General features: G+C 45.4%; 1 long non-coding RNA gene across 2 annotated transcripts; it reads right to left on the bottom strand.

Moving 5' to 3' along the window:
• Window positions 1-304: 304 nt before the first annotated feature.
• LOC148686623 (uncharacterized) lies at window positions 305-25,451 on the bottom strand. 2 transcript variants are annotated; one of them, XR_015948698.1, is made up of 4 exons: window positions 25,165-25,451; window positions 19,476-19,643; window positions 17,718-17,834; window positions 305-1,502 (listed from the first exon to the last, which is right to left on the bottom strand). It is a non-coding gene; the product is annotated as an uncharacterized LOC148686623 (long non-coding RNA). The 2 variants fall into 2 exon arrangements; XR_015948697.1 differs by lacking the exon at window positions 25,165-25,451 and having other exon boundaries at window positions 19,476-24,493.
• Between the last annotated feature and the right edge of the window lie 1,510 nt (window positions 25,452-26,961).

Below are 26,961 nucleotides of genomic sequence, written 5' to 3' on the forward strand. Positions count from 1 at the left end.
GTACAGGCATACCATTTGAATGGCAATGCCCATCAACTTTCAGGGGCCTAGCCCCCTTGAATATTTTATTATGGGGCTTGAAGACCCCTCGGCCCCTAGGAGTTGGCTGCTATGGTTTCCACAAGAGATGAGGGAGAGGTCGAATTCAGCACACATTTACAGATGAATTTCCGTAATCCACACTTTTCCAACAAATATAAATGTGCAGTGAAACACGGCAATCCTTCAAAATTTTCAGATTTCACCATGCCCTTCTCCAGCCAAGTGAAGTGCAGACACAAAAAAATGCATATTTACACCAGAGTATGGTCAGGGGTCCCTTTACCTTTACCTTTTAAGATGTGCATAAAATGTCAGTGAAAATAACATATTAAGATGCATTATGTTAAGGGAAATTGCTGTGCATAAATTTGTGCATTAGGAGAAATTTGGGCTGCAACACCAATTTTACTGTATTTCTTAAATGCAAATTGATGTGGAAATGTGGAGAACTGAACTTAAGACTGGAAAGAAAATTACAAACTTCCAAACTGTTCTACCACACTGAACAGAGACACTCTATGCTGCAACAGAGCCTTGCAGTTCCAACTTGCTTACATTGATTACATGCCAAATCATGCTCCAAATGTCTCATAGCCCTGGCATTTTGATCACTAAAAGATACTGTCCCTGGCAATCTTGAAATAACCAGCCAGGAGGGTCTGTGACTGGTGTGTGTATGTGTGTGTTTTAATATGATTATAATTGGTTTTAAATTGTCTGTATATGTTTTAAGATTTGTTTTTGATAATAATAAAACACATTCCTTCCAATAGCACCTTAGAGACCAACTAGGTTTGTCATTGGTATGAGCTTTCGTGTGCATGCACACTTCTTCAGATACACTGAAACAGAAGTCTCCACCCTCTCACTATATATAAGGGTCTGGAGACTCCTGTTTCAGTGTATCTGAAGAAGTGCACACGAAAGCTCATACCAATGACAAACTTAGTTGGTCTCTAAGGTGCTACTGGAAGGAATTTGTTTTGTTTTGTTTTGACTATGCCAGACCAACACGGCTTTTTGTTGTTGTTGTTTAGTCGTTTAGTCGTGTCCGACTCTTTGTGACCCCATGGACCATAGCACGCCAGGCACTCCTGTCTTGCACTGCCTCCCGCAGTTTGGTCAAATTCATGTTCGTAGCTTCGAGAACACTGTCCAACCATCTTGTCCTCTGTCGTCCCCTTCTCCTAGTGCCCTCAATCTTTCCCAACATCAGGGTCTTTTCCAAGGATTCTTTTCTTCTCATGAGGTGGCCAAAGTATTGGAGCCTCAGCTTCACGATCTGTCCTTCCAGGGAGCACTCAGGGCTGATTTCCTTAAGAATGGATAGGTTTGATCTTCTTGCAGTCCGTGGGACTCTCAAGAGTCTCCTCTAGCACCATAATTCAAAAGCATCAATTCTTCAGCGATCAGCCTTCTTTATGGTCCAGCTCTCACTTCCATACAACACGGCTACCTACCTGTAATAAAAAACATTGTATTATTTTTCCACAGAATCATAGATTTGTAAATTTGGAAGGAACTCTGAGATCATCTAACCCAGGCATCCCCAAACTGTGGCCCTCCAGATGTTTTGGCCTACAACTCCTATGATCCCTAGCTAACAGGACCAGTAGTCAGGGAAGATGGGAATTGTAGTCCAAAACATCTGGAGGGCCGAAGTTTGGGGATGCCTGATCTAGCCCAATCCCTTGCAATGCAGGCATCTCAACTGAAGCACCCATGGCAGGTGCCCATCCAAACTCTGCTTATAAACTTCCAAGGGAGGAGAGCCCACCACCTTCCAAGGGAGTCCTTTCCACTGTTAAACAGCTCCTACCATCAGAAAGTTCTTCCTGGGGTTTAGTTGGAATCTCCTTTCTTGCCATTTGAATCCATTGGTTTGGGTTCTACCCTCTGGACTAATGAGAAAACAAGCTTTCACCCTCTTCCTTGTGACAGCCTTCAGATAGTTGAAGGTGGCTCTTTGTATCTCTTCTCAGCCTCCTCTTTTCCAGGCTAAACATACCCAACTCCTTCAACTGTTCCTCACAAGGCTTGGTTTCCAGACCCTTGATCATCTTGGTTGCACTCCGCTGTACACATTCCACTTTGGTGTTTGAAACCCTGGGCTCCTTTGGGTGGGGATAGGAATTTAATAAATAAATAAACATTCCATTTTCCCTCTTCCCCCCCTCCCCCATTCTATCTTCCATACACCCATCCAAGGCTGACCAGGTCATGAGAAAGAGTGGCCAGCCCTCGTCCCCCACCCACACCAGCTTTGGGGATGAACAGGGATTCAAACCCGTCACTCTCCCAGGTTAGAGGTCCAACCCAGTATTGCAGAGGTTGTCAATGCCTGCCCCACACGATGCTGCTGGATTGCAACTCCCTGCGCCCCTATCTTGCTATGTCTGTTGTGGGGCTGTGGGGAGTTGGAGCCCCACAGTGTCTGAAAGCCGCCACAATGGCAAATAATAAAAATTATATAGAAGGGCTGTCTTGCTCGGCTGCCGGGTGCCGCTCAGCACCACTCTGTGCAATATTCAGCTGAGTATTCGCCACCCGCTTATTTGCTGAAAATTCTGTTGCCACTACCATGTGGATAAATGATTAGTTTTGCTACCTGGTATAGGAGCAGCAGGTGGCTTAATGGGTAGGGGTAGCAGGGAAGAGAACTGTTGTGCCCCTGCAACTCATCCAGTGGAGCTGACTTTCCACCTTAGCCCACCCAAGGCCAGGAAGACAAAAACCAGCTGATGGCACTTGGCAGTGGAAAGCACAACTCTCCCACAGCCCAACTATAGCCCTGACATGGAGCCACAGTTGCACCGCCGCCACACACTGGAAGGAGGGGGGCTAAGTTCGTTATATCCTGGTTTATGGCTGCGTTCTGGGGGGAGTAGAGGGGGGGAATCAGCAATTAAAGAGATGTCGTGTCAGAAAAAAAAAAGGTTGTGCAAAGGGGGAAAGGGGGGGGGAGCAAGCAGAACCCTCCCTTCCAAACTGATGAAAGTTGAAGGCTCTGTTTTCTTCTCTCTCTTTTCGCTCATCAAGAGAAGAGAATGAAAAAAAATAGAAATAAATACAAACCCTGCCTGGAAAGAGTTGTGTTCTGCAAGCACCCCCTCCCTCACCACCCGCCCCATTCCCAGCGCTCTGAAAGGAGCCCTCGCATCCGTCTTGCTGTGTCCCTGCATTTTAATTACCACCTTATTAATATTCATGAGGCTAGGCACTCAAGGGGGATTACAGTCTGTCATTCTCTCTCTTGCTCTCTCGCTCTCTCTCCCCCCTCCCTCTCCCTTTCCATGTCCCCCCTTCCCTCCACCGCCTGCCTCCTCGGCTGAATCTGTTTTTCAGCCTCCCTAACAGCCACTGCAGAGCCTGTAGAGATATATAGATACACACACACACATGCACACACACCCTGCAAGCCCTTTTGCATCTACATAGATGATTTGGGGGTGAGTGGCTCAACTTAGCGGGTGTGAGAGGGCACATACCAGTTTGTACATGTGCATTTGCCTGCCTGTGAATGCGTGTGAGTACCCGTGTTTGTGTTTGTCAATGGGTGTGGGTGCGTTTGTGAGCATGTGTCTCTATGTACATTTGTAAGTATGCTGTGCATGAGTGTGTGAGGCTGTCTGAGGGTGCATGGTTATATGCGAGCATTCATGTGCTTGGATGTGTGCATCAGTGTGTGTGTGCGTGTGTGTGTGTGTGTACATTTGTGATATATACATTTGTGAGTATGTGCACTCTTGTGATATAAGAAGCAACATTCTTCCACTGTATGCAAGAGATGGGATAATTCAGGGGTCCCCAAACTAAGGCCCGGGGGCCGGATGCGGCCCAATCGCCTTCTAAATACGGCCCGCGGATGGTCTGGGAATCAGCATGTTTTTACATGAGTAGAATGTGTCCTTTTATTTAAAATGCATCTCCGGGTTATTTGTGGGGTGTTATAAACAAAAATCTGCCCTTATTCCCTTATTGGGTTCTCCATCGGTCGGAGAATATAACAGAGGCCAACCAGAGAATTGTGAGAAGCAAAGCCTTTATTTTTGCTGTTGCAACAAGGTCCTTCCCCTCATACAGGAGAACAAAGAAGGAGCCCCAAACAAAGGTGTCGGATTTGGGTTCAAGGTTTTTCATCAGGGGCATAGGAATTAGTTAAAAAATAATAATTTCAAACTATAGTCCGGCCCCCCACAAGGTCTGAGGGACATTGGATCGGCCCCCTGCTGAAAAAGTTTGCTGACCCCTGGGATAATTCCTCTATATAGAAGAAGAAGAAGCACTCTGAGAAATGAGAGAATTTCTCCATTTGGAAGAGGCATTCTCTCCTAAGAGAAAGGAAGATGCTTCTTCTTGCATCAAGGATGGGGAACCTGTGGACCTCCAAATGTTGCTGAACTCTAGCACAGTGTTTCTCAACCTTTTTTGGGCCAAGGCACACTTGTTCCATGAAAAAAATCACAAGGCACACCACCATTAAAAAAGTTAAAAAATTTAACTCTGTGCCGCCCTATATTGACTATATAATTATGACTGTAAGAAACACTTGCCAATTGCTGTGTTGGTTGCAATCTCCTGTAATAAGGCTTCACAAGCCGCTGATTTCTCTGCCAGCACAATCCTTTGCTCAGCAAGTTTCAGGTTGAGCTCATCCAGCCAGCTTCTTTAAGTTTGTCTAAAACCACCCTCCCGTGGTGGTGGCTGTTGAGAGCTGCGCTCGCTCCGCGTCGTGACCCGGCCGGCTTCCATTCCGGCAGGTTAGTGCTGTTTATTGGCAGCCGCCAGGCACGTGACAATGCAAATCGCCCTTCTCGTCGCGGCACACCAGCCAGCGTCTCGCGGCACACCAGCCAGCGTCTCTAGCACCCCACAACTGTTTAATCTTTAAAAAATAAGAAGTTTGGGAGCCGCTTCATAACTAAGTCTGCAGCCTGCCCCCCCCCCTGACTTCACCTTACTTAGGCACTCCCTGGCCCCTCCAAAGTTGTCCTCTTCTGAACATAGTTCCAGAGTTCTATTTTTCCCCCAGTCTCATTTCAGCCCTCGACTCATCTGCATCAGTCTGCAATCTCCAGTAATAATAATAATAATAATAATAATAATAATAATAATAATAATAATAATGTTCAAAAAACTCTTTTTAAAAAGTCCTCATGGAAATTAATTGGCATTTTAGTGTGAATTTTTCTTAATATACATGTACTTCATATGGCATTTCCCCCTGTTCTGCACATTTTTTTGCACATCGGCTTCTGTAACAGAATGTCCTTTTCACTAAGATATACATTTTCATGCACACTTTACCTCAATCTATGCACTTTTGTACACGTTACTTGGTTGGAGAACTAGCCTTGCAAAACCAGGAGCAGTGCCCCATGGTGGCAGCTATGACTATGACAATCCTTAAACACAGAAAAAAGCCCAATGAATCTTCTCCAGCTCGGATTTTAATTCGAGTCATGGGAGAATTTGGAAGCTTCTACTGCAAGGGGAACTGATGTGCTCTCTCCACATCCATAACTAGGAATGGCCATATCTACCATTACTGTATATCTATATATGTTGTTGTTGTTGTTGAGTCATTTAGTCGTGTCCGACCCCATGGACCATAGCGTGCCAGGCACTCCTGTCTTCCACTGCCTCCCGCAGTTTGGTCAAACTCATGTTCGTAGCTTCGAGAACACTGTCCAACCATCTCGTCCTCTGCCGTCCCCTTCTCCTAGTGCCCTCGATCTTTCCCAACATCAGGGTCTTTTCCAGGGAGTCTTCTCTTCTCATGAAGTGGCTAAAGTATTGGAGCCTCAGCTTCAGGATCTATATCTATACTGTATCTATATTATCTATATCTACATATCTCCATTTCAGTTTATCTCAATTTCTCATTCTTTCCAATCTTAAGTTTAGTTCTCAACGTTTTCACATCAATTTGCAATTTAAAGACATGTCCTCATGAAAATTCACCAATGTCTTTAGTGCAAATTTCTCCTAATTCGCACATTTGCTGTAGAATAACTATAGAAGAACCTTCTGGATCAGGCCAATGGACCATCCACTCCAGCCTCCTCTTCAACCAGATGCCTATTATGAGAAACCAGTAGAAATTGGAGTTCTTGGTAAAGTCCAGAAGTAAACGAAAAGTTGCAAGAACTCGGGCCAGAAAGGATAATTTCAAAAAATATTCACAAAGTTTTATTCAGGATAACTTCCAGTAAATATCAACATCAGGACAAGGCCCTGTTTCGATGATTCTTCATCAGCGAGGTTTCTTAGGTCTAAGTGTACCAAGTATGTTTGCAATACTTTGTGAATATTTTTTGAAATTATCCTTTCTGGCCCGAGTTCTTGCAACTTTTCGTTTATTATGATTAACCTGCAAGCAGGACCTGAGCACAAGAGCTCTCTCCCCTCCTGCAGTTTCCAGCAACTGACATTACTCCCTCTAAGTGTGAAGGCATCACAGCTTTGTAACCATTGAAAGCCATGAATTTATCTAATCCTCTTTTAAAGCCTTCTAGCTTGGTGGCCATCTCTGCCTCCTGTGGGAGGAAGTCCCATAGTGTAACTACGTGATGTATGGAGGACTTCCTTTTATCTGTCCTGAATCTTCCAAAGATTTATATTGTCTAAAGCACACATTTTGGCAAAGCAATTTCCCCTAATTATTTAACACATTTCTGTATGTTATTTTCACAAATATATGCATTGCTCGGCAAATTTTGCCCCAGAAGGTACATTTTTTTTTGCACACTTTACTGAGCTGGAGAAGCGTGTGGCAAAATTTGGAGGGGCTTGAATATTCTAGGGGAGGCTGTGTTTCAGTTCATGTATTGTTCTGAAAAGTGAGGATCAGGAAAGTTTGCATTTAAATGTGAAGTGAATCAAATTTCTCTCCCCATCCTCATCTCCATCCCCATTGATTCAGTTTCATCGAGTTTGCAAGCACCAAAACCTAGCCATCCTCCCACACAGTCACATTGCCAAATTTTGCAGTGAGCTTCTCCAGCCAATGCATTTGTACAAAATGGTATAATGTCCATAAAAATGCATGTACAGTATTAGTAAAAATATAATTGGGGCTATGGATCAAGTGAGCAGCATCCTCCTCCCCCCCCCCAAAAAAATCCCCCAGCATCCCTTCTAATTTCCACTCTGCTATGCAGACCAGTGCAGAGGGGGAGGGGAGCCAAGTACACTTGCCCCCAGCCTTGCTTTGGGGAAAGGGGTTGCCTCTTTTTCCAGGACACACCCTCTTTTTCATGGGTAAAGTCATCATAGCGACCCATAGTTTAAAGCAGAAGTCAGCAAATGCGTCCTCTTTTTTGCCCTTCAAAATATGGCTATCCTAGTTAGGGACCCCACCAGGGACCTCTAGAATGCCCCATGACTCCTAGGCACCAGGTGACTTAATCGGCAAAACAGCCACGGACAAAACATCATTCCTGTCCGTATGCATTGTAAGGCTTGGGTAGTAAAATTGGGACCTGCATTACTGTGTACTTGTCAGGGGCAGGTCTGAGGAGGAAAGGTGGGGGCCACCCCACCTTCTCCTGAACCTTCCCAAGAACAGGAAGACAACATTGATTTAGAGCAGTGGTTTGCAGAAGAACATAGTTCAGAGACTGCAGAGGGGGAAAGCTGGGAAATATTGGAAGAGGAACAGCAGGAAGAAGAAACAGCAGGGGGAGAGACCCCTGGCAGTGTCTTTGGAGAGCATTCCTGAGCCCCCCTCTCCCAGGACCAGTTGTGCATTAAGGGTAGTAGAACAGAAAGCTCAGAGGCAGAAAGCCCAGATCAGAAGGCGCAGGGATGACATAGGATAAGACAGGTGGAAGGGGTTGGGCTTTAATCAGAGCAACGCCATCATTGAAATAAGAACCACATTCCTTTGTCTCTCTCTGAATACTGAATAAATTACGTGGTAAGGACTTTGCGTTTATCTGCTTTTTTTGGCTGCCACGGTGGGAGGGATAGGATTTCCTGGACCTTGACAGTACTAGGGTATAGCGTGAGATCCGATTAGGTGCCACCACCATGATGGCACATCTCATGGACAAGAATACAAAGTGTGGTTGATACGGTCCCTAATGAAAAAGAGGCCACATTAACACCATCCATTTAAAGCACTGTGACAGTAATGGCTTCCTCCAAAGAATCATGGGAGCTGTAGTTTGCTGAAGGTGCTGAGACTTGGTGGGAGACCCCTTATTTTGCTAATTCCCAGTGTTCTCTGGGAAGAGGGATTGGTTAGGAATGTAGGAAGCTGCCTTATACCAAATAAGACCATTGGTCAATCTAGCCCAGCACCGTCTATGCTGACTGGCAGCAACTCTCTAGGATTTCAAGCCGGAAGTCTCTCCCAACTCTACCTGGAGACGCCAGGGATTGAACAAGGCAGGCACCCTGCCACTGAGCTATCGTCCTTCCTCACTCTGGGAATTGGAGCCCTTGAAGGGAAACTGGGGTCTCCCAAAAAGTCTCAGGACTCTTAACAACCACAGCTTCTAGATTTGGGAGGGGGGAGTAGCTGTGTTTTTAAAAATGGTATGATACTGCTTTAAATGTTTGGTATGAATGTGCATTTGTCTTCCTCCTTGTTACTTTTGTCTTCCCATCTTTTCAGGGTCCCTTTAGAAGCCCATCCCCAAAGAAATCACACTGTCTGCCCTTGTGGCTGCAAACAACCTCTCACCTCCTACCCAAAGTGCCTGCTGGATATATATGTATCCCACCCCCTGCTGCCAATGCCTACCCAGGCCCTTGCGCTGGTGAGCAGCAGATGCACGGCAGTGCCCCCATCGGCATAGCAACAGCACGTCTTGCCCAATGCAGTGTTACCACAAGCAGCTGCACCGAAAGCACAGGGCACCTGAGCCCCAGGCTCTGGCGGTTTCACAAAGCTGCATTCAGATGCTATCCCTGGCGTGGTTTCAGAAGAAGGGGGATGCTGAAGACAAAACAGACACGAAATCAGGAGAGAGAGCAAGAGAGAAAGACTTTGCAAGCATGAAACTGTTGCATCATTAGCATCTTTTTTTTTTAATCCCTGCACCAAGCAGCATTGGAGATCTAGTTTGAAACATGGCAGCCTGGTCGTCTCAGCTTTTGTTGTTTGAGAAAACGGAAGTTTATAACACTTTGGGGGCATTTTATTTTTTTTCTTTGTAGGTGCCAGATGAATTATTACAGATTGAGCCACCAGACTGCACACATGCTTGGATCATGTATTTCAAACCTTCCCTGCAAGTTTCTTCTTTTTTAAAAAAAGTCCCTTCGTGTAGTAAGCTAGCTTATCTACTACTACTACTACTACTACTACTACTATATTTATACACCACCATTTTCCCTGACAGGGACTCAAGGAACAGTGTGGTATAAGGGCTAGAGCAGGGTGTTGCAGCCCAAGAGTCACATGTGACCAACAAGGACTTTTTTGGTGGCACTCGGCAACATTTGATGCCCTCCTGCAGCCCTCATGCTGCCTTCCCCAAGCCAGATAAGCAAAGCACTGGGCTTTGGGAAGGAAGCATGAGGGCTCAGACAGGGTCCTCGAGTCTTCCTTCCTCCTTCCCAAAGCTTAGTGAGCACTTTCCCAACTTTGGGAAGAAGCTGGGAGCGCTCTGGGACCCTGCCAAAGCCTCACGCTTCCTTCCCCAAGCCCAGTGCCTTGCTTAGTTAATTTTGGGAAGGCAGCGAGAGGTCTGGCGAGGCTTTAAATTTGGGGCTTGCTCCCCCGGGCTACCACGAGCCAATGTGCGGCCTGCAGTCATCTTCAAATAAATGAAGGGCACATGGAAGCCCACTTGGTAGTGGGGAGTTGGTACCACAGGCACTGCTGTGGAGTTGTGAGGTCTCTCCATCCCCTCCATCATGCCCTCTGTTTCCCCCCTCTGCTGAGCACCTGCGTGAGGCCTGCAAGGAGGCGCCCCCCCCACTCTTCCCCCCTTATTGCCCCCCCATGAAAGCAGCTCTGCAAATATTTGAATTAAGGTCCCCTGGGGAGTCCCCGTCACCAAGTCACTGATTTCTCCTCCTTCATTATATCTCAGTGTAATTTACCGAGGGATGGCGTGTGCCTCTGATGGAGAGATTTCCCAGCAGGAGTCTCAGAGAGAGCTCACAAATCAAGGATGGAGGGAGGCGCATGCGGAGGGCCATTAGAATATGAAAAGGTGAGGCAGGCTGTGGGGTGGAGAGGGTTCCCCCACCAACCCTCCCTCCATTCTTGCTCTTGTTCTCCAGGACCTAGGAGTGGGGCATTAGCAAATCATGTGCTAAGGCTGTTTGTGCCTTCGCACTGAGCCAGCGCTCTCCCAGCAAGGACCAAGAGCATTGCTTTGACTGTAAAGGTGCTGCCAGTGTCTCTGGTTTCATGAAAGAAGAGCACTGTGGCTATTCTAAGGCTAACAGACTGGTTGTGGCTAGGCCACAAGGTGTTACAAGATTTTGCCCACTCCAAACATCTATGATGAGGCCTGCTGAATCAGTCCAGTGGCCCATCTGATTCAGCATTCACTTCTCACAGTGGCCAATCAGGTGCCCCAATGAGAAGCCCACAGGAAGGACCCAAACCCAAAGTTTCCAGTAACTGGTATTCAGAATTTTTAATCACTTCCATATTGGAGTCAGAGCATAGCTCTTGTGGCTTTGTTGTTGTTGTTGTTGTTTAGTCGTGTCCAACTCTTCGTGACCCCATGGACCAGAGCACGCCAGGCACTCCTGTCTTCCACTGCCTCCCGCAGTTTGGTCACTCATGTTGGTGGCTTTGAGAACACTGTCCAACCATTTCATCCTCTGTCATGAGTCGTCCCCTTCTCCTTGTGCCCATCTTTCCCAACATCAGGGTCTTTTCCAGGGAGTCTTCTCTTTTCATGAGGTGGCCAAAGTATTGGAGTCTCAGCTTCACGATCTGTCCTTCCAGTGAGCACTCAGGCTGATTTCTTCAGAATTGATAGGTTTGATCTTCTTGCAGTCCATGGGACTCTCAAGAGTCTCCTCCAGCACCATAATTCAAAGGCATCAATTCTTCGGTGATCAGCCTTCTTTATGGTCCAGCTCTCACTTCCATACATCACTACTGGGAAAGCCATAGCTTTAACTATACGGACCTTTGTTGGCAAGGTGATGTCTCTGCTTTTTAAGATGCTGTCTAGGTTTGTCATTGTTTTCTCCCAAGAAGCAGGCGTCTTTTAATTTCGTGACTGCTGTCACCATCTGCAGTGATCATGGAACCCAAGAAAGTAAAATCTCTCACTGCCTCCATTTCTTCCCCTTCTATTTGCCAGGAGGTGATGGGACCAGTGGCCATGATCTTAGGGTTTTTTTTACCCTTGTGGCTAGCAGCCACCAAAGTCCTCTCCTCCACAAATTTGTCTAATCCTCTTTTAAAACCATCCAAGTTGGTGGCCATCACTGCCTCATCTGTAGTATACATTTAAAGCAGTTTTCTACCATTTTTAAAAAATTGTGGCTTTCCCCAAAGAATCCTGGGAAGTGTGGTTTCTCAAGGATGCTGAAAGTTGTTAGGAGACACCCACCCACCCCACACTTAATTCCCCTCAGAGTTTCCTGGGATTGATTGTTAAGCCGCTCTGAGAATTGTCATTAATTCAATGGATCTACTCTGTGTAGAAATTAGTTGGACTCAGTTCTCTCTATTTGCTGTATAGATTAATATGGTTTGAGATTTAGGTTTTGTGGGTTTTGTGATTGGCTTTTACCAAGAAATTTGATGATCAACAAGAACAAGCGGATGAGTCTTATCCCAGGATTCTTGTCATATGTATATTTATTTTTTATTTAGAAGGTTTATTCAGGGGTCACCAACCCCACACCCATTAAGGCATTCAATTTGTGTGCCCAGGCAGAAGGTTTTTCTTTCTTTTTTAAGCAAGTCTCTTAAACCCCACCACCCACCCAACCCCCAAAAAAGAAAACTAGGAAGCAACTCAATGGAAGTCATTGCTCTATTCTACTCTATTCTGCCTTGGTCAGACTACAGTTTGAGTCCTGTGTCCAGTTCTGAAAGACTGGAACATGTGCAGAGGAGGATGACCAAGATGATAAAGGGACTGGGAATCAAGCCTTGTGAGGAATGGTTGAAGGAGCTGGGTATCTTTAGCCTGGAGAAGAGAAGACGGAGAGGTGATGTGGCAGTCATCTTCAAATAAATGAAGGGCACATGGAAGAGGGAGCAAGCTTGTTTTCTGCTGCTCCAGAGGGCAGGACCTGAACCCATGGATTCTGATGGTAAGAGCTGTTTGACAATGGACTCCTTCAGAAGGTGGTGGGCTCTCCTTCATTGGAGGTTTTTAAGCAGAGGTTGGATGGCCACCTGTTAGGGATTCTTTAGTTGTGATTCCTGCATTGGAGGGGGTTGGGCTAGATTATCTTCAGGGTCACTTCCAATTCTACAATTCAATGATGATTCAGAATGTGCCAGTATTGGTAGGATATCCAGCTTCATATAACCAATATGCTTAACTCTAATGCACGAAGGGGTTAAGGCCATAGAGTATGCTATCCTGATGGAATTTGCTAGGTCTCTCCCTCTTACCTTGGGAGGAAGGGTTACCAAACCTTTTTCTCTCACTTCTACCATGTGGGATCTAAGCTGCATGCTCCAAGGTTACACCGTGTGGCTTAAGCAAGCCATCTTTGTGTTTCTATACAAATAATTTAGAAACATTTTATCCAGGCGTGCCAAGTGGTGGGGACTGAGGGGTCTTCAGCATCCCACCCCCATTTCTCAAGGTGGGGCCCACTCTGCCTCCTCCTCCCCACCCAATGTCACATGGGGAGGAGGAGACCAAAAACGGAGCCCAGCTGCATGTTCTTCATTCCCCACCCAGCACCAGCATCACAGCAGCTGCACACCCACATATCCCAGCTCGGCGCGCTAGGTGTGGAGGGGACGAATCACATGATGTGTAACATGACGCATCACATGATGCACCCCCGCAATGTGGGGGCAAGTCGGCGCCCCTGATTTTATCAACTTGGAAGAACCTAAGTTATACTGCTTGACTTTTCTTGCTGCTTTATGGAAAAGCACATGACCTTCGAAGTTTTTTTAAGTAAACCATTTAAAACCAAACGTGTGGTCTCTTTCTATGCTAAGGGAAGTGGGGAACTTTGGAAGCAACTTAGAAGTGGATATTTTAAATGTCTAACAACCTATATTTCCACGTTCTACTTTGCTGCATATTTTGCCATTTTAAATCTCGGCTGGGGCTCTCTCACCAAAGAGTACTTGCCCTAAAACTGGATCTAGGAATCCAGGAAACACTCCTTTTTTATTTTACCAAAGTATTTTCTACTTTTAAACCAAATACAGAACAAAAAACCAACACTATGCTCCTAAGTGACTTCTGTGAAATGAGCCGACCTGCTTCCATGTATCACAGTTATTCGCCAATGAGCTGTGATTAATAAGTGAGTAATTTGCACATCAGGCAATAGGAAGCCAGCAGTTCTAAAGTGTTTCTTTCTCTCCTCCTCTTCAGTGTGCTTCTGTCTTATTTTCCAGTAGTCTTTGGAACCTCTGTAGTTTGCCCTTTTCCCCTAGCAACCAGGAGGCTTCTTTCCTGACATGGGTTCATCTGAGATCAGGTACTTGCTAGCATTTCTGCAAATGCTACCACCCAATAACTGAAGGTGGGTATTGAAGAATCCTCTCCTCAAGTGGTAAGTGCAAAATGTGAAAACTGTGCTTTGGCATGTTTCTGGCTGTGCAGGACATAAAGACCAGGCAACTACAGTAATAAAGAATTCACATTCCACATGAAAGGCAGGCGGCACTCTGCCAAGGAGCTACAACCCTTCCCCTATGAATGAAGTAAGATTCCAGTCCTCTTTGTTCTGAATTTAAGGCAGATTTAAGCAAGAAAATGGGAAGCTGCTGTATACTGCAGAGTCAGATTAGTGGTCCTACAAGGACTAACAGCAGATTTCTAGGGGTTTTTGAGTAGGGGATATTCCCTGCCCTACCAGGAGAACCTACAGGTTGAACTTGTGACCTTCTGCATGCAGAGTAGATACCCTACTATTGAACTAACCAAAACTTTTCCCAAGAAAGAAGAAATTGACTTATGCCCCAATGAACATAGTAATTTTCAAGCTTCTCTGCATTGCAACAGACCAACACAGTTGTCTGTTGAAAAAACCACAGGGCTTTCAATGGAAACATGGCAGGACCTATCATGGCAAAAAAAATTAGAAGATTTAATCCCACGTCAAGTCTTGGTGAAACGAATGCTGCCTGGTCTCTTTTTGGAGCGGACCAGCCTTTTGTTTAAATGTTTTGATGTCTGTAGTCAGACAAATGGTGAGCTGGTGCGAGGAACAGAGATCGTTGCCACCTTCCTCTAAAACAAAACAGAACAGTCCTATGTGAAAGCTGGCCTTTGAGCAAGGAAAGGCTGTGCTAGGAGACCTCACCACTTTCCTGCGATGTGTCAGAGCAGAGTTCTTCAAAATTACCGACCCACCACCAGGGGAATCCGATTGCAACAATCTGTGCGGCAAGCAACCCCTCGCTCATCTGCCACGGAGGCCCTGCATGGAGACTCTCCAAACTCCCATGAATAGAGAGCGCTGGATTCAATCTACAGTTCCCCTGAGGACGTGCTTTACAGGAGAAGTGCGGTGATGGTGGGCAGTTCAAGGGGAAGCTGCTTGTGGTAGTTTGTATCCGGGGAACAGGGATGTGTTGTGTATCGGCTCAGACTGCTATTCTATCTGCACTGATTCCCTGACACGTAAAATTGTAGAATTGTAGAGTGGGAAAGGACCTCAAGGGTCATCCTGTCCAACCTCCTGTGCGATGCAGGAATCATGGCTAAAAGTTCCATGACAGATGGCTATCCAACCTCTACTTACTTTTATTTATTATTTATTAAATTTGTGTGCTGCCCATCATCCATAGATTCCAGGATGGTTCAAAACATAAAAATACAAAATAATAAAAAGCACAAAATACATTTAAAGTAAAAAAAAGAACATACCAATAGCACCTCCAATGAAGCGGAGCCTGCCACTTTCTGAGGGAGCCCGTTCAACAGTCAAACAGCACTTACAGTTTAGTCAGAATCTCCGTTCCTGTCATTTGAATCCATTGGTTTGGGTCCTACCCTCTGGAGCAGCAGAAAACAAGCTTGCTCCATCTTCCTTGTGGGAGCCCTTCAGTTACTTGAAGATGGTTATGATGGCACCTCTAAGCCTTCTCTTCTCTTGGCTAAACATGCCCAAATCCTTCTACCGTTCCTCATAAGGCTTGATTTCCAGACCCTTTGTCATTTTGGCTGCACACATTCCAGCTTGACAATATACTTCTTAAACTGCGATGTCAGGTGGGTATTGTTAAAACTGGCTGGCAGCAGCTCTCCAGGGTTTCAGACCTGCCCTACTTGGGAGATGTCACTGGGGATGGAACCCTGGACCTTCATCATGCAAGGCAGATGCTCTACAACTGACCTTCACCCTTTCCTTTAAAACTGGAGTAAGATTCTAGCCCTCATGTTCCTGAATAAAATACTGTATTAAATAGAAACAGAGGAAGTCACATTATCCTGGGTCAGACCACTGGTCCATCTAGCTCACTATTGTCTACACACTGACAGACAGTGGTTCTCCGGGGTTTCAGAGACAGAACTATGGCCCCTCCTCCAAAATAAAATAAGATTCTAGTCCTCATGGTTTCTAAATAAAAGCATGATTTAAATAAGGAGCTGTATTTTGCTGAATCAGACGCTCAATATTGTCTACTCTGACTGGCAACAGCTCTCTGGACATTCAGACAGGGTTTTCTCCCAGACTTACATGGAGATGCCATCTGGGATTAAAACATGGGACCTTCTGCATGCAAAGCAGGTGTTCTACCACTGAGCTACAGCCATCCTGCCCTTCCTCCCCAATGAGCCCAGGGCTGTTCTTTGTCACTCGTTTATCATGAGGAAAATGTGAAACCTCAAACCCCAAACTTTGGAGTTCTAAATTTGTCAGAAATTGATATTTTGGTGTGGAAGCTCCTACACTTTGCTGACACCAGGCAAGTGCCTTCACTATACTCTTTTCAGCACCTTTTTAGGCAAGCCTGACCAGATGTTTAGAAAGCTGATACGAGTTTCAATCTTGTTTTTAACCTACTGTTATTTTAACTTTTTGAAAGTATTAAAACTTTGTTTAATTTTTTTTCATATTGATACTTTTATTGCTATGTATTTTTTGTAAACTGCTTTGAGGATGCTTAAAAAAACAACCAAACAGTGTACAGTATAAATTTTATGAAATAAATAAGAAAATAAATAAATAAAGTTTCCCTCAAAGAATCCCGTAGTCTGTTAAGGGTGCTGGGAATTGTAACACTGTGGGAGTGGTAAACTACAGTTCCCAAAATTCCTTTTTGCAGGGGTGGATAGGATCCTTGTGATCTATATGTGTTTTATGATGTGGACATCGTAACAGGGAATCCTGCACACCTGATGTCTACCAGCCCTGCATTAGGCAACCTATGTTATTTCATTTTCAAATATTCTGAATCTTGTGCAGAGTACTGTACAGGTTAAGAGTCCCTTCCCTCTGCCTCTTTTACTCATGCTCTTTACCAACATGCAGGAGACCAGCCATGCCTTGCTGAAACCCTATAAAAACAAAGGCAGGAAAGAGTCTGAAAGCAGCCCTGTGTGCAATAAAATCACATCAAGACTGCCTTCCTTTCCCCCTTCCAGTGTGGTATCAATGCGCACGCATGCTTTGGTAACCCAGAGGATTAAAAAAAAGAAAAAAGAAAAAAAGATGCAAATGAACAGATGGAACGGAAAGATGAGGCAGAACGCCCGTGCCCTAATTCTGGAAATCATTTTAAGAAATTCTCCTAGCTGAACTGGAATCCAGAAGGAAGAAGACAGAAAGCAGACAGGACCGTGGGGGAAATAGGGGGATGGAATAGATGGGAGAAATTCGCTTGCAATAATGTAAGAACCACTAGTCCATCTAGTGCAGAATCCTCTTTTCACAGTGGCCAACCAGATGCCCCAAAGGGAAATCCACTAGCAGGATCTGAGCACAACAGCAACTCTCCGTTCCTGTGGTTTACAGCAAATTGTATTCAGAAGTGTTGCTGCCTCCAACTGTGGAGGCAAAGCATAGCCATCGTGGTTAGCAGCCATTGGTAGCCTTGAACTCCCTGAGTCCCCAGAAGATGCTTCTGACTGACCACTGGGCTAGATGGGCCATTGGCCTGATTCAGAAGGGCTCTTCTTATGGAAAATTGGCATTGAGGGGGAAATGTGCCTATTAGGCAAAAACACCATACAAAGATGTTTATACTAGGAGAAATTCACACTGAAATGCTGAAAAAAATTAACATAGGCTTAGAGAGAATTTGCAAACAGACATGGAAATGTGGTAACAGAATTTAAGAAAGGGGAAATAAGAGGCAAATTTGATGGTCATCGCATACACTGCCACTGGGCCCCCTCTTCATAACCTGCCCCCATCTTGCCTTATGCTGTGCCTGATTCTTTTGATGGGCAACAAAGCTTCAGGTAAGGATAAAGATAAAAGTGGCAGTGGGGATACAGAGATAGCATGGTACCCATTGCAAAATAAGTGGCAGCCTATCTCTGCCTCATCACACGTGCTGTGCAAGGTAACTTCCTGGTTGATCATACCACCTGTTAATTTCTGTGCAGGCAGGAAACTGCCATTTGGATTTTCTGCCTTGAGTACCAACACGTCTTGAACCAGCCACCCGCAAATCATTCTTCCACGTGGACTGAGATGAAATTAACCTGGAGAGAGAGAGAGGGAAATTTGATCCAGTGGCACCTATTCTTTGAAACTCAGTGCTTGTTGGCAATAGGAAGGTGCACTCACTGTTGATGTTTTTTATTTTATTTATGTATTTCATAAAATGTATAAACACATTGCTTGATTGTAAAAAAAACAACCACCCAAAAACCAAAACCGTCAAAGCACCTTGCAAAAAACCTATAGCAATAAAATTATAAATAAGGAAAATGAACAACCATAATGTTTTAAATTCAAAAAGTTAAAGCAGCAAGGGACTAGAAGCAGATTAAAACTCACATCAACTTTCTAAGCACCTGGGCAGGCTTGCCTAAACAAAAATGTTCTTGGCAGGTATTAGAAAAAGTACTGTGAAGGCACCTGCCTAATATCAATAGGCAGGGAGTTCCAAAGTATAGGTGCTGCCAAGCTGAAAGATATTGACAAGTTTTAATCCTTTTAACAGTTGGTTTTAATTATTTCTAAATGTCTAAATTATTTTTAAACACTTTTGATAGTTTTAATATTTATTGTAATGTGCTTAGAGGCTTTACTACAAGCAAGCAAAGGTAAATCATTTTTCTCTCATTGTGGCTGATCAGAAGAGAGGACCACAAAGGGTGGCACCCCTGGCTCTCAGTCCAAAACCCAGTTGTGCCCACAGGGGTCTAGGAAGTTTGGCAACCCAAGATTGGGAGAGGGAAGTTGCATGATGTTCCCGTAAAGCTGAAGCTGTCTGTGTGCTTGCACCCTTCCAAAATCTGTTCAGCTGAATGTTTGCCAGCTGTTTCATGAGGCTACAGCAAAGCAAGGAAGAGAAAAATGCATATTGTTGTCCTTCTCTTTCAGAGCAGCTGAAAGGTGCCTCCTCTCCTTAAACATCCTCACCCCTGTTGGCCATTTGAAGAACCTGTAACTAATAACTTGTGTCCAAGTTTGCTTAGTTCCTCCTCCCTCCTAAATCTCTTTTCCCTTTGTGCTGTGTCTTTTAAGATTGCATGTTTGTTCTTTCTCCTGATCTCTAAGTGCTCTGGAAACCTTTGGCTGAAGAAGGGAATAAATAATGCCCCCTTTTGGCCAGTTTGCCACATCAATACAATCCCATGCATGGCTTCTTAGAAGAAAGCCCAATGGGGTTTATCCCAACTAAGCATCTAGGTGATGGGTAGCTATCCTTTGGCCTCCAAATATTTTTGGGCTCCAACTGCCATCATCCCCAGCCAGGGGTGTTGAGGGCTGGAGGATCACAGATCAGCCTCTGCAGCTATTATGATTGCAGACTTCTTAAACTTGCACTACACATCCAGTAGGATGAAGTTATAGGTAGAGACCTAAGTGATAAGGTAGACCATACCCTTTCTAGCTGGTGGGGACGACGACAATTTTTAATGTTCCCTCTTGGACCCAAACAAACAACAAAACTCCCTGCTAGTAGAAAGCTAGCAATTGAAATGTAAGGCCATAAGAAGAGAGTGGTTGCTGGATCAGGCCAAAGGGAAACCATTTTGGTGGGAAACCTGCAAGCAGGACCCGAGCACAAGAGCACTCTCCCCTCTTGTAGTTTCCAGCAACTAGTATTCAGAAACATTGCTGTCTCCAACTGTGGAAGTAGAATTGCGACTAGTAGCCATCAGCCCACTTACCTCACAGAGTGTTTCTTGTGGGAGAGGAAGGGAAAGGAGAATGTTAGCCGCTTTGAGACTCCTTAGGGTAGTGATAAAGCGGGATATCAAATCCAAACTCCTCTCCTCCTCTGTGAATTTGTCCAATCCACTTCTAAAGCCATCCAAGCTGGGGCCCATAACTGTCTCCTGCGTGAGAGATTTTCATACTTTTTAAATCATTGCCACTCACTTCAATCAGGCTGTATTGAGGTCCTGGCCCAAGAGTTGAAGAGTGATGTGGATCCTATCTTATTCCCTTTCCTGCTAGCTTTCTATTTGCAATGAGTTGGTGTGATTTACAGTCATAGTTGCCTACTCAGATATCTAGAATGCTGGTGTGTATTTAGTTCATGACTGTTTTTAATTTTCTGAATGTTTTAATTGTTTTTACTAAATAATTCTATTGTTTTATTCTTTTTGTAAACTGTCTTGAGGCATTTATTTATTGCATTTATATCCCACCTCCCGCCCCCCATGGAGCTTCAGAGACTCTTCTCCCCATTTAATGCCCACGTCAACCCAGCAAAGTAGGTTAGGCTGAGAGTGAGCAAATGACCCTCATAGCCAAGTGAGGAGATTCAAACTCTTGTATCTCCCAAGTCCTAGCCTGGTGCTCTAACCACCACCACAACAAACGAGCTTTCAAAAGATTATTGTTTGTTTTCTACCATCAAGCGGTGCATAAATTTTGTGAAATAAATATAAATGAATTGGGGGAGAGGGGTGTTTATAAAGGTGAACCTTCCTCCAGCAAGCTCCAAGTGGTGGAGTCCCTTCTAGAGCCCCAGTGCAAAGGGACTCAACCACTTCTTGCCCAGAAGCCAAGCAGGGCTTTTAAATCTAGTGGACTGTTCTGCAGATGAAGCCAGGGCTAGCTTTTGGAGATGTGGGAGGCAAGCAGCTGGACTGCGATGGAGAGAGCCAAACCTGCTCAGTTTGGGAAGGTTTTCTGCGAGGGAGGGAAGAGGCAGGGAGAGGGGAACAGCCGTGTTCAGTGGAAAGGAATGTCCTCCCGGGATGGCTGGGCTGAACCTCAGCCAAGAGTCCCTGTGAAGCCAGCTCTTTTCCAAGCCTGCAACCTCAGGCACTCTCTCTCTCTCTCTCTCTCTCTCTCTCTGTGTGTGTGTGTGTGTATTTTAAGGAGGACAGAAAAGCACACAACTTTGTTTCTTTCTCAGTCGAAACATTTCATGGCTCTTCTGAAAATGTTCTTCCACACACCCCAACCTGGCTCACACTCACTCTCACACACACATATGTGAGTTTCCAGGAAAGGGCGGGAGGGAGCAGTCCCCCCCCCAAATAAACCATAAACCCCAGCTCCCCCCTCCTTTTTTAAAAAGAGTCAAGTTTCTAGCATTTGTAGAAGCTGAGATATGAGGCAAAATGTGCAGGCAGTTACCTCATTTGTTTTGAGAGAAATTAGCCCTTTCTATAGCTTACATTTATTTATTATTTAATTTATGTGTTGTTTTATTTACAGAATGTATATCCCTTCTTTTTCTCCCAAGACACTCATTGTGGCATATGTGGTTCTCGCTCTCATTTGATTCCCACAATCACCCTGTGAGGTAGGTTAGCATGAAAAAAAAGGCTGAAGGTCAGGGGGTGGTAAGGTGGGCCCCCGCCAGGGGCGCAGGTGATGATGATGATTGGGTGCACAAAATCAGCTAAAAATATGTCCATAAATATAAAAATTGATTATTGCCTCATAAGAAATGGTTTTTAATAGAGGGTGAATTGAATGGGTGGAGGGGAAGGGGGTTGGAGGAGAGGCAGAAAGAAGAGCTAATTTATCTGTGGCTAGGGGGCGCTATCTGGACGGTTTTGCCAGGGGCGCTAGATCACCCTGTTTCTCCGAAAATAAGACGCAGCCATAAAATAAGCCATAGCAGGATTTTTAAGCATTCAAGGAATATAAGCCATACCCTGAAAATAAGCCATAGTGATAGGTAGTTTAACCTTGTAGCTTAAGCTGTACCATACTTAATAATAATAATAAAAAAGACACCCCCTGAAAATAAGCCATAGTGGGTTTTTTTTGAGGAAAAATAAATATAAGACAGTGTCTTATTGGTAGCTACGGCTCTGCCCAAGGTCTCACCTAGTGAGCTTCATGGCCTAGTGGGGGTTTGAATTCTGATATCCAGCACTCTAACCACTCCACCCCACCCCTGGAAAAATTCCTGTGGGTACCCAGATAAGCTCACTGAGTCCTCCCCAGTAAATGGGTCTAAAAAAATATCACAACTGAGGGTTCAAACCAAAGTGTGTCTAACCAAGAGGAATATATAGGCAAGTCGGACAAGGTAGGGCAAATGGAGCATTTTCCACACTTGCAATGAACCCCCATCCCAATATTTCATATATACAGAGAGAGAGAATTTATAGGATTTATAGAAGCTGAGATATGAGGCAAAATACATAGGCCATGTTCTTACTCTAATTTGTTTTGTGAGAAACTAGCCTGCTCTCCTCGCTTTCAGTATTTTGATTCACCCCCTTCCCCCCCCCCCAAAAAAAACATCCCATGGAGCCAAATCCAAAGGTGCTTGCAGACTAGGGGTGGTTGTAGCTATTTTTTAATACAGCAAATAGGTCATCACAATCTTGCAAATGAGTTGTAGGATGCAGTTTTGGGGGGTCATACAAGCTGCATATACATCTTACCTTTAAAGCACATTCCTGCCCCCCAAAATCCTGGGGACTGCAGTTTGCGCCTCAAGAGAGAGCGCTACCATTCCAGCACCCTCAACAAACTGCAGTTCACAGGATTCGAGGGGGAGGGGTATGCTTTGAGCATGCTTTAAAGGGAGTGTACACAGTCTCAGAGTAGAACCACTGAAGTTAATGGGCTTGAGTAAGTTACATATGTAAGTTACATATCTTTTCCAGGGAGTCTTCTCTTCTCTTTGGCCACCTCATGAGAAGAGAAGACTCCCTGGAAAAGACCCTGATGTTGGGAAAGATTGAGGGCACTAGGAGAAGGGGACAACAGAGGACGAGATGGTTGGACAGTGTTCTCGAAGCTACCAACATGAGTCTGACCAAACTGCGGGAGGCAGTGCAAGACAGGAGTGCCTGGCATGCTCTGGTCCATGGAGTCACGAAGAGTCGGACACGACTAAACAACAAAAAGTTACATATGCTACTTTCATTGGGCCTGCTCTGTGAAAAGCATGGTGGCCGTGCTGGTGTTCTTTCATTTGTTGCATTCCCCCACCAGGAAAGTTTAAATCTGGGTTAACAGAGAGGAGTGGGGTAGACAAAATACTGGGTGGTGAATAATTTCTGTGCATGAGAAGCACTGACCCCATAATAAGCCCCAGCCTGGAAATATCATAAGGTTGTATTCAATGCTAGAGGTGACCCATTGAAGTTAATGGCCATGACTACTTTAGGCCCATTTATTTAAATGGGTCTACTGTGAGGATGTAATTGAATGCAATCCACAGAAATGAATGGACCTTCCTCCAAAATAATACAAGGTTCCAGACCCCATGGTTCAAAATAAAGGGGTGACTTAAGTAAGAAACAGTCAATCTAGCACAGTATTATCTGCCCTGAGAGGCAGCAGCTCTCCAGGGTTTTGACAGTGGGTCTCTCTCCCCACTTCCCCAAACCCGAAGAACGTAAGAAGAGCCCGCTGGATCAGGCCAGTTGCCCATCTAGTCTAGGATCCTGTTATCATAGCTGCCAATCTGATGCCTGCAGAAACTGATGCCTGCGGTTCATTTCCACTGTGAACCGCCCTGAGGTCTCCAGGTATAGGGCGGTTTATAAATTCAATAAATAATAATAACTTAAGCAGGACCTGAGCGTAACAACTCTCCCCTCTTGTGGCTTACAGCAATTGTTATTCGGAAGAATTGTTGCCTTTAACCTTGGAGGCAGAGCCTAGCTATCATGGTTAGTAGCCATTGATAGCCCTAGTTGTTTATTTTTATTTTATATAAAAAAAAACCCTGCATAAATCCCCCTCCTCGGCCGGTTCGAATCCTGACCTCTCCCTTCGCGTCCCCAGCTCCGCGAGTGTGTTTGTGTTTATTCCTGCTCTCTCCCTTGAAGTAATCCACACACCAGCTGCCTGCCTGCCTGCCTCTCTCCCCCTTCTCGTCCTCCGTCTCCTTCCACTCCCCCCCTCCTCCGTTTTTTCTATAACTCAAAAGCTTGTCAGCCTAGTTCCAGACTACTGGCGCCAACCTTCTCTCCGGGAAGGGGAAGAGGAGAAGCGGGAGGGAGGGGAGAAAATGCTCCTCCACATGAAGGCACATCAAACCAGCCCTTTATCTCCCCGGAATGCTTTTCAGCTGCACTTTTCCTTCTCCCTCCACCCCCCGCCCTCCTTAAACCTCCCCCAACCCCTGCAAAAATAAAATACCATTGCTACCCTTAATGAAGGAGGCTGCAAAGCAGAATATTATATATGCGTCTGTCTGCATGCAGTGTGTCTGTGTGTGTGTGTGTGTGTGCGCGCAAGCGAAGTGAGTCTACTCGGAAGTAAAGGGGTTGTTCCTTTGTAACGGGGTTGGCTCCGCTGGAAGGGCTTGCAAGCCTAAATAAATAGCGGGTGGAGAAACGGGGGTGGGGGGAATGGAATAGAAAACACCCAAGCAAACACGGCATCTATTATTTATCCAGGCGATTAATAATTGAAGGCGCTGCCGGGGGGGGCACAGAAAAATAGGTGTGTGTTGGAGGGAGGGGGAGATGCAGAAAGTGCATGCAAGCCCTGGGAATATGGAGAGAAAGGAAATAAAACGGGGGTGTTGTTTTGCAAAGACAATGAAGGGCGCTGAGCCAATACCCCCCCCCCCTCAGAGAGAGAGAAACCCCTCCCGCCTACTCCATACAGGAAGGAAGGGGTGTTATCACACAACTCAAGTTTGCGAAAGAGATCCAGAATATTTTTATGGGGGGGGGGTGGAGTCAACAGTTGACTTTTCTTTCCCAAAGTGGGCTAATCCTCTCCCCATTACCACTATTGGGGGGGGGTGTTTCATGCAAGACTCCTACTTCTGTCCACTTTTTCTGGAGCAGAGAGGAAAGAGGGAGACGGGGAGGGGGGCTCAAAGAAGAGCGTTGGATTTTATTGGATCGGAGACTCCAGCTTCTCAAAGTCTTGCTCGACACTGAAGCTCCCAACTGGTTTGATCATGGTCTACTCAGATGTAAACAATGAAGCTTTACTTACAGAAAAGTGCGGGGTAGGTTTGCAACCTAAGTCACCTTGCTGCTTCCCCCCACCTCCTGTAATAAATAGGATTGGTAAAGGACTCTTAAACAGCAAATGACATAGGAGAGGGGGGGAGTGTTTAACCAGTTTCCCTCCCTGCTGTGGAATTACTCCGGATCACCCCTTCCCCAAAGCATCTGTTACCTCTGCAGAGGTTCTAAATGTGTATTTAAACCCAAGTTCAGGAGTGGGAGAGCAGGATGTGGAAGAGATGAAGAAATGGAGAAGGGAAGGGTGGGGGAAGTGTTCTGCACCCATTTCCCCTACATCCACAGTTGACCTCCCTGAAAGCAGTTTTCCTGAAATGGGTTGAGTTAAAGGGGTTCAAAATGTGTATGTAAACATACATGAAAATGGGGGAAAGGGCCAAGAAAATATGGGGGGGAGGGGATGGAGACATGACAGGTGGTGAAAGGTACCCCTTCCTCCTACCTTAAAATTGTCCTCTCTCCAGCAGCTTTCTCCAAGTGGCTTTCTCTCCAGGGGTTCCAAATGTGTAAACAAACACATTTTAGAAGTGGGGGAGCAAGAACTGGGACAGATGGAACTGGGAATGGAGAAAGGACAGGCAGGAATTGCACTATCTTGAAGTAGCTTTCCTAAAGTAGCTTTCTTTGCAGGGTTTAAAAAATGTGTCTCCAAGCACAAGTTTAGAAGAAGGAACTGGAAGAGATGAGATAATGGAGAAGCAAACAAATGTGGGGAGAATACACCCCTTCCCCCTATTTTTCTCAAAGCGGCTCTGGTTTTTGCACACCTGGCTCGTAACCCTTCATGCAAAAGGAGCAAGGCACATCCAATATTCTGCCCACTTTGCCTCCGGCCCCACCCATCACTGACACGTGGCCCCTGGAGGGTCACCAATGACAGAATATGGCCCTCCAATCTGGAAATCCCCTCCTGCTCTATGCAGTATTTGTGGAATTTCCCACAGGCACATATCTAGGAAATAGGGTACAGTACTGTACTCAGACCGATCCCACAGACTGAATCTTGACCAGCCATTCTTCGTATGGAGACTTGCAGTTTGAAACATCACAAAGAAGCATTTGCTTTCTCATCTGTGAAATGGGTTCAACTGATCCACCTTGCAGAACTGTTGTGAGGAATATAAAGACTGAAAAGATGATAATTGTGCTTGGATAGTTCAGGAATCCCATGGCAGAGATCATACCTGGTTCCTGTTGTTGGTTTCACTTTTCTCCTCTCCCCACTAAAGGCAGGGAGCAGGGATTTGATTCAAGGGAGCACATCTTCCAATCCAAAATATCTCCTGTGACCTGAATAGGCTCACCAAATTTCATTTCAATCACTTGACATCCACAGGAGCACACCCACCAACATTTGGAACAGGAGACTTGGACAAGCAGGGCAAAGATGTTTGGCCAATTAAATTTTGGGCTGTCACATTCAGACATGAGGTGTCTGAATGGGGCTGATTCAGGCATGGTGTGTGCATGGTGTGTCTTTCCTCCCCAAGACAAAGTGGAGGATTAATAATTCCACAGGGCTGAAAAATCCAAGTGAGCATTTGCAGGAAATTTATTTTTTCTTTAAAAAAAAATCAGATCAGATCTGGAGTTAGGAAGGATCTAAGTGCCCTGCTTAATTTCTCTACCACTGCCACCACATTCACCTTCAGACAGGCGATCAAATCTTAGCAGCAGAGAAGAAGCTGGTGGGAAAGTGGGGGTTGCTTTGCTGGTTCAGGAAAAGCTTTTCTGAGCCTTGAGAAGAGACTCCAAGGAGAAGATAGAAGGAAAGTCAGCTTGACAAGCTGGGGTGGGGGGAGCGAGCACGAGGTACATAATGTATTCCAGACATGCATGGCAGAAAGCCCAGGAAGAAGGAGCAAAATGGGGGGGGGGGGAGAGATGGCTAAGAATTTGCCAGGGTTGTGGGAGGGAGGAGAGTGAGCCGATTCCAATTGTAACTCTTTAATAGGTGCTCAGCGAGGAACAAGTGGACCTGTCCATTTCAGTTTTGCCATTCTTCCAGTCTTTGGTTCCATTATGCACATTCCCTCATTGGTTTGCCATTAATTTATTTAAAACCAAACATGGTCCTTTGGGAAATGACCAGAGCATCTGCCTTGCAAGCGGAAAACCCCTGGCTCAATCCCCAACATTATCTCCAGGTAGGGCTGGGAGAGACTCCTGCCAAAAATCTTGGGAGAGCTGCTGCTAGTCTGTATAGACAGTACTAAGCTGTATGGACCCATGGTCTAGC

Source organism: Zootoca vivipara, chromosome Z2, assembly GCF_965207765.1.
Source record: "Zootoca vivipara chromosome Z2, rZooViv2.hap1.1, whole genome shotgun sequence".
NCBI classification, from domain to species: domain Eukaryota; kingdom Metazoa; phylum Chordata; class Lepidosauria; order Squamata; family Lacertidae; genus Zootoca; species Zootoca vivipara.